Below are 8,681 nucleotides of genomic sequence, written 5' to 3' on the forward strand. Positions count from 1 at the left end.
GCGCGAACTTGGAGTCAAGACGATCGGGCCGATAACCCGGCAGTGGCTTCTCGTTTGCTGGTGAAATGTCCTGGCAGTAGAACCAAGTCTGGTTCCAGTCTTTTGGGTGACTTGGTAAGACTATGAGGGGGAAAACAACACCTTGCCGACGCTGAATGGATATGCCTCCAAGCTCTAAGCTAAGGCCGTTGGTGCACTCGTTCTGCCGGTTCAGATAAAAGTATTCTCTAAACAACTCCACGGTCGGCTCTTGTTGAAGATATACTTCACAGAGTACTTGGAAGTTACAGATGTTAGATATGGAATTAGGCTCGATATCTTGAGGGTGGAGTTTGAAAAAGTGGAGGACCTCTCTGAAGAACTTTGAGTCGGGCGGTGAGAAGCCACGGTTCATGTGGTCAGTGAAAACAATCACTTCGCCGTCTCTTGGATTGGGGCGTTCTTCTTCCGGGTCAGGGGCACGGTAAGACATGGCGTCTTTTTCTGGCAAAAATCCTATGGTGACAAACTCCTTCAAACGATCTTCAGTCACGATTGAGGTGACCCAGTTGCAGATGGTCGGCGCTTTTAACGGCATGATGATCAAAAGACAAAACTGAAAAGAAAATAGCATGCCGGTTCAACTCAATGGTGAAATTAACAGCTAAATGATGATAATACAGGGAAGTAATGGCGGCTTAACTAAGGGCTAATGACATATAAGGAAAAGAGAGCCAGCGCGGTAAGCCGCCATGACTATAGATTCTTTCAGAAAGCGGATTCAGCTAAGTGTTGGGACAAACAAGTTTCCCAAAATGCTTGATATTATTTTAGATCAAATGGATGTTCAAAATGAAAAAAATTCTAGACCTAAAAATACAGCCCAGATGAGTTCATCAGATCTAAATGTAGCCCTTGTACCAGAAAAAGGGGTCTTCTAGTATCAAAAGGAGGCACCAAACAACTACTGTGGGAACATACATCTCTTTTGGATTAAAAAGAGGAGGCAGTGGAAGAACTACGAAGAAGCCATGACGAACTTCGAAGAACATGCAGAAACCCGAAACATAGATCTAAGGAGTAGGAAAGTGAGTACTTACAGCCACAGATCTTCTGCGGAGGTCGCCGCCGTTTCTCTGAACCAACTCGGGTTGATGCAGCGGCCAAAGCTGACGGAGACGGAGGTGGAGCGCGGCGGCGGCGAAGCTCGAGCATTAGCAGGGTTGCGAGAGGAAGAAGACGGAGAGAGAGAGAAGAATGAGGAAGGCCGGGGTGAGCCTATTTATAAGGGAAAATGTGAACAGACGGGCGCGAAAATCGAGGAAGAGCCAAATAATGGTTATCCAACTACACAAACGCCTCGATTCTCGGAAGACATTAAAAGTAAAGATCCGTTGGAAGATGCTGTCATAAAAGTTTTTTGCGTTTCCAAGAGGTGACGTCAATGGCGGGTTACAGAAACTTCTGCGAGGATAAGGAGACGGATTTTTATCTAAAGTATTGAAGATTGACCAAGAACGAAGTTCAAAGTCAACCTGGGCCTAATGTTGGGGATATTACTATCAGTATGACCCGCTCAGGAGGGGCTGGGTCAGCCCCAATGGCGGGTTACATAAGAAGCCCAGTGAACATTCAAGATGATAGTTTATTGAACCTTATAGAAGGCCCAAAGGCCTGGGGCCGGCTTAAGGCCCGATATTGTAAACCTTCGTATGTAAGGAAAGACTTGTAAAGAAAGGCATGTAAAGGAAGTCACCGAGCCGGACACGATTATGAGCCGGCCGGGACTCTGTAGGCCGCCAGGCGTCAACCCATGTATATAAGGGGACGACCCGGTGACGGCTTAGGAGAGAGAACAAATAGATAACCAAGTCGGCGAGTTGAGCCTCTTGGTGATCGAAACCCTAGCAATACCAACCCCAACTAGACGTAGGCTTTTACCTTCATCGTAAGGGGCCGAACTAGTATAAAAACCCTCTCATGTCCTTTGTCCCGATTAACCCCTTTAAGCTTCCTAGTGCGATGGCCCTACGACTAAGTCCTTGCTCTAGGACATCTGCCGTGACAATTCCACAACAAACGTCTTCACGATCCAACCGATCCAAGTACCAAACATACGGCACGTCCGTGTTCAGCACACGTTCAGCACGATGACGTCCCTCGAGCTCTTGATCCAGTTGAGGACGATGGAGAGTTCCGTCAGCACGACGCCGTGGCGATGGTGATGATGAAGTTACCAGTGCAGGGCTTCGCCTAAGCACTACGACGATATGACCGAGGTGTTAACTGTGGAGGGGGGGCGCCGCACACAGCTAGGAACAATTGATGTCTATTCTAGGTGTGCCCTCCTCAGGTATATAAAGGAGGGAGAGGGAGGAAGGCAGCCTAGGGCGCGCCCAAGTAGGAGGAATCCTACTTGGGTCCCTAGTCCAATTCGGCCCCCTTACCATATTTGTACAAGGGGGAGGGGAAGGAAGTAGGAGTCCTACTTCATACTTTCCTTTTCCTCCTCTCCTTTACCTTTCTCCCCACGTGGCTGGCCCTATAGGGGAAGCACCAGCCCCTTGTGGGCTTGTGTATTCCCTTACTTGGCCCATTAAGCCCATATCTTTGTCGGTGGTTGCCCGGAACCCCTTCCGGTGACCCGGTATCATCCGGAACACTTTCGATGTCCAAATATCATCGTCCTATATATGAATCTTACCTCTCGACCATTTCGAGACTCCTCGTCATGTCCGTGATCTCATCCGGGACTCCGAACAAACTTCGGTCATCAAATCACATAACTCATAATACAAATAGTCATTGAACGTTAAGCGAGCGGACCCTACGGGTTCGAGAACTATGTAGACATGACCGAGACACATCTCCGGTCAATAACCAATAGCGGAACCTGGATGCTCATATTGGCTCCTACATACTACGAAGATCTTTATCGGTCAAACCGCAAAACAACATACGTCATTCCCTTTGTCATCAGTCTGTTACTTGCCCGAGATTCGATCGTCGGTATCATCATACCTAGTTCAATCTCATTACCAGCAAGTCTCTTTACTCGTTCTGTAATGCATCATTCCACAACTAACTCATTAGTCACATTGCTTGCAAGGCTTATAGTGATGAGCATTACCGAGAGGGCCCAGAGATACCTCTCCGATACACGGAGTGACAAATCCTAATCTCGATCTATGCCAAATCAACAAACACCATCAAAGAAACTTGTAGAGCATCTTTATAATCACCCAGTTAGGTTGTGACGTTTGATAGCACACAGGGTGTTCCTCCGGTATTCGGGAGTTGCATAATCTCATAGTCAGAGGAACATGTATAAGTCATGATGAAAGCAATAGCAATAAAACTAAAAGATCACTATGCTAAGCTAAATGATGGGTCTTGTCCATCATATCATCCTATAATGATGTGATCCTATTGGTCAAATGACTACACATGTCCATGATCAGGAAACTTAACCATCTTTGATTAACGAGCTAGTCTAGTACAGGCATACTAGGGACACTCTGTTTGTCTATGTATTCACACATGCACTAAGTTTCCAGTTAATACAATTCTAGTATGAATAATAAACATTTATCATGATATAAGGAAATATAAATAACAACTTTATTATTGCCTCTAGGGCATATTTCCTTCAACATGTTGTTGGAAACTTGTTATATATATGTTGTTGGAAACTTGTTATATATATGTGTGTGAAATTATGTGAAATTGAATGAATTTAAGAAAAAACAGGGGTTGTACAGGCTCTTTGCCGTCTGTTGGCAGACGGCAAAGAGCTTTGCCATTAGCCAACAGACGGCAAAGTTGCCATGTGGCAGCTACCTGTGCAACTTGGGGTGCACTGGGCTGGCCTATTTGGCAGCTTTGCCGTCTGCTGGCAGACGACAAAGACCTTTGCATCTTTGTTGTCTGTCAGTAGACGACATAGCATGCCATGTGGCAGCTACTTGGGGGGGAGGCATCTGGGCTGGCCTATTTGGGCACTTTGTCGTCTGCTGGCAGACGTCAAAGCACACCGTTAACCCCCTAACGGGCCTAAGCTGCCACGTGTGCCATCCAGGCTCCAGCAGACGGCAAAGTCCTTTGCATCTTTGTCGTCTGCCAGCAGACGACAAAGTGCCCTTTGTCGTAGTTTGTTCAGCCGGATGTGTTGCCTCTGCTGGCTGATGGCAAAGGCCTTTGCCGTTCTCCAAGCATGCCTTTGCCGTCTGCCATGGCAGACGGCAAAGTTCCTGATTCCTGTAGTGGTTGTCCTAATTTTCCAGAATTTTTGGAGTTACAGATTACTACAGACTGTTCTGTTTTTGATAGTTTTTGCTTTCTATGTGTTGTTTGCTTATCTTGATGAATCTATGGGTAGTATCGGGGGGTATGAACCATGGAAAAGTTGGAATAAAGTAGATATTACACCAATATAAATAAAGAATGAGTTCACAATAGTACCAAAAGTGGTGATTTATTTTCTTATACTAACGGAGCTTATGAGATTTTTTGTTGAGTTTTGCATTGTGAAGTTTTTAAGTTTTGGGTAAGGATTTGATGGACTATGGAATAAGGAGTGGCAAGAGCCTAAGCTTGGGGATGCCCAAGGCACCCCAAGGTAATATTCAAGGACAACCAAGAGCCTAAGCTTGGGATACCCCAGAAGGCATCCCCTCTTTCGTCTTCGTCTATCGGTAATTTACTTGAGGCTATATTTTTATTCACCACGTGATATGTGTTTTGATTGGAGCGTCTTGTATGATTTGAGTCTTTAATTTTTAGTTTGCCACAATCATCCTTGATGTACACACCTTTTGAGAGGGACACGCATGAATCATGATTTATCAAAATACTCTATGTGCTTCACTTATATCTTTTGAGCTAGGTAATTTTGCTATAGTGCTTCACTTGTATCTTTTTAGAGCACGGTGGTGGCTTTATGTTGCAGAAATTATTGAACTCTCATGCTTCACTTATACTATTTTGAGAGTCTCTAAACATCATGGTAATTTTCTCTGGTTATGAATTTAGTCCTAATATGATAGACATCCAAGAGGGATATAATAAAAACTTTCATATAAAGTGCATTGAATGCTATGAGAAATTTGATTCCTTGTGATTGTTTGAGATATAGAGATGGTGATATTAGAGTCATGCTAGTGAGTAATTGTGAATTGGAGAAATACTTGTGTTAAGGTTTGTGATTCCCATAGCATGCACGTATGGTGAACCGTCATGTAACAAAGTTGGAGCATGAGGTATTTTTTGATTGTCTTCCTTGTGAGTGGCGGTCGGGGACGAGCGATGGTCTTTTCCTACCAATATATCCCCCTAGGAGCATGTAGGTAGTACTTTGTTTCAATGACTAATAGATTTTTGCAATAAGTATGTGAGTTCTTTAAGACTAATGTTGAATCCATGGATTATACGCACTCCCACCTTTCCACCATTGCTAGCCTCTCTAGTGTCGCGCAACTTTTGCTGGTACCATACACCCACCATATACCTTCCTCAAAACAGCCACCATACCTACCTATTATGGCATTTCCATAGCCATTTCGAGATATATTGCCATGCAACTTTCCACCGTTCCGTTTTATTATGACACGTTCCATCATTGTCATATTGCTTTGCATGATCATGTAGTTGACATCGTATTTATGGCAAAGCCACCTTTCATAATTCTTTCATACATGTCACTCTTGAGTCATTGCACATCCCGGTACACCGCCGGAGGCATTCATATCGAGTCATATTTTATTCTAAGTATCGAGTTTTAATTCTTGAGTTGTAAGTAAATAAAAGTGTGATGATCTTCGTTATTAGAGCATTGTTCCATGTGAGGAAAAAATAAAAGGGAGGCCAAAGAAGCCAAACAAAAAAGAGAAAAAGAGAGAAGGGGCAATGTCACTATCCTTTTTCCACACTTGTGCTTCAAAGTGGCACCGTGATCTTCATGATAGAGAGTCTCCTATGTTGTCACTTTATACTAGTGGGAATTTTTCATTATAGAACTTGGCTTGTATATTCCAACGATGGGCTTCCTCAAATTGCCCTAGGTCTTCATGAGCAAGCAAGTTAGATGCACACCCACTTAGTTTTCTTTTGAGCTTTCATAAACTTATAGCTCTAGTGCATCCGTTGCATGGTAATCCCTACTCACTCACATTGATATCTATTGATGGGCATCTCCATAGCCCGTCTATATGCCTAGTTGATGCGAGACCATCTCCTTCTTTTTGTCTTCTCCACAACCACCATATTCTATTCCACCTATAGTGCTATGTCCATGGCTCATGCTCATGAATTGCGTGAAAGTTGAAAAGATTTGAGAACACCAAAAGTATGAAACAATTGCTTGGCTTGTCATCGGGGTTGTGCATGATTTGAATATTTTGTGTGATGAAGATGGAGCATAGCCAGACTATATGATTTTGTAGGGATAAGCTTTCTTTGGCCATGTTATTTTGAGAAGACATAATTACCTTGTTAGTATGCTTGAAGTATTATTGTTTTTATGTCAATATTAAACTTTTGTTTTGAATATTATGGATCTGAACATTCATGCCACAATAAAGAAAAATTACATGGATAAATATGTTAGGTAGCATTCTGTTGGGTAATGTAGCAGAAATTCAAAATTTTCCTACGTGTCACCAAGATCTATCTATGGAGAAACCAGCAACGAGGGGAAGGAGAGTGCATCTACATACCCTTGTAGATCGCTAAGCGGAAGCGTTCAAGTGAACGGGGTTGATGGAGTCGTACTCGCCGTGATCCAAATCACCGATGACCAAGTGCCGAACGGACGGCACCTCCGCGTTCAACACACGTACAGCCCGGTGACGTCTCCCATGCCTTGATCCGGCAAGGAGAGAGGGAGAGGTTGAGGAGGATTCCGTCCAGCAGCAGCACAACGGCGTGGTGGTGGTGGAGGAGCGTGGCAATCCTGCAGGGCTTCGCCAAGCACCACAGGAGAGGAGAAGGACTTGGGAGAGGGGAAGGGCTGCGCCAGAACATTGGTCAGGCTTCCCTCCCACCCCCCACATATATAGGGGCAAGGGAGAGGGGGGCCGGCCCCCTCAAATCCCATCTGAGGAGGGGGCGGCGGCCAGGAGGGGATGCCTTGCCCCCCAAGGCAAGGGGGCGCCCCCCCTTTAGGGTTCCCCAAACCCTTAGGCGCATGGGCCCTAGGGGGGAAGGCGCCCAGCCCACTAAGGGGCTGGTCCCTCTCCACATACAGCCCATAGGGCCCTCCGGGGCAGGTGGACCCTCCCGGTGGACCCCCGGAACCCCTTCGGTGGACCCGGTACAATACCGGCAACCCCCGAATTATTCCGGTGACCGTATGATGACTTCCCGTATATAAATCTTTACCTCCGGACCATTCCGGAACTCCTCGTGACGTCCGGGATCTCATCCGAGACTCCGAACAACATTCAGTAACCACATACAAACTTCCTTTATAACCCTAGCGTCATCGAACCTTAAGTGTGTAGACCCTACGGGTTCGGGAATCATGCAGACATGACCGAGACGTTCTCCGGTCAATAACCAACAGCGGGATCTGGATACCCATGTTGGCTCCCACATGTTCCACGATGATCTCATCGGATGAACCACGATATCGAGGATTCGATCAATCCCGTATACAATTCCCTTTATCTAGTGGTATTGTACTTGCCCGAGATTCGATCATCGGTATCCCTATAACTTGTTCAATGTCGTTACCGGCAAGTCTCTGTACTCGTTCTGTAACACATCATCCCGTGATCAACTCCTTGATCACATTGTGCACATTATGATGATGTCCTACCGAGTAGGCCCAGAGATACCTCTCCGTCACACGGAGTGACAAATCCCAGTCTCGATTCGTGCCAACCCAACAGACACTTTCGGAGATACCTGTAGTGTACCTTTATAGCCACCCAGTAACGTTGTGACGTTTGGCATACCCAAAGCATTCCTATGGTATCCGGGAGTTGCACAATCTCATGGTCTAAGGAAATGATACTCGACATTAGAAAAGCTTTAGCATACGAACTACACGATCTTTGTGCTAGGCTTAGGATTGGGTCTTGTCCATCACATGATTCTCCTAATGATGTGATCCCGTTATCAACGACATCCAATGTCCATGGTCAGGAAACCGTAACCATCTATTGATCAACGAGCTAGTCAACTAGAGGCTTACTAGGGACATGGTGTTGTTTATGTATCCACACATGTATTTGAGTTTCCTATCAATACAATTATAGCATGGACAATAAACGATTATCATGAACAAGGAAATATAATAATAACCAATTTATTATTGCCTCTAGGGCATATTTCCAACAGTCTCCCACTTGCACTAGAGTCAATAATCTAGTTCACATCGCCATGTGATCAACACTCACAGGTCACATCGCCATGTGACCAACATCCAAAGAGTTAACTAGAGTCAATAATCTAGTTCACATCACTATGTGATTAACACTCAATGAGTTCTGGGTTTGATCATGTTGCTTGTGAGAGAGGTTTTAGTCAACGGGTCTGCAACATTCAGATCCGTATGTACTTTGCAAATCTCTATGTCATCTCCTAGATGCAGCTACCACATTCTATTTGGAGCTATTCCAAATAACTGTTCTACTTGGAGCTATTCCAGATCGTTGCTCCATTATACGTATCCGGTATCTCTACTCAGAGCTATCCGGATA

The sequence above is a fragment of the Triticum dicoccoides genome, chromosome 7A (assembly GCF_002162155.2).
Source record: "Triticum dicoccoides isolate Atlit2015 ecotype Zavitan chromosome 7A, WEW_v2.0, whole genome shotgun sequence".
NCBI lineage: Eukaryota > Viridiplantae > Streptophyta > Magnoliopsida > Poales > Poaceae > Triticum > Triticum dicoccoides.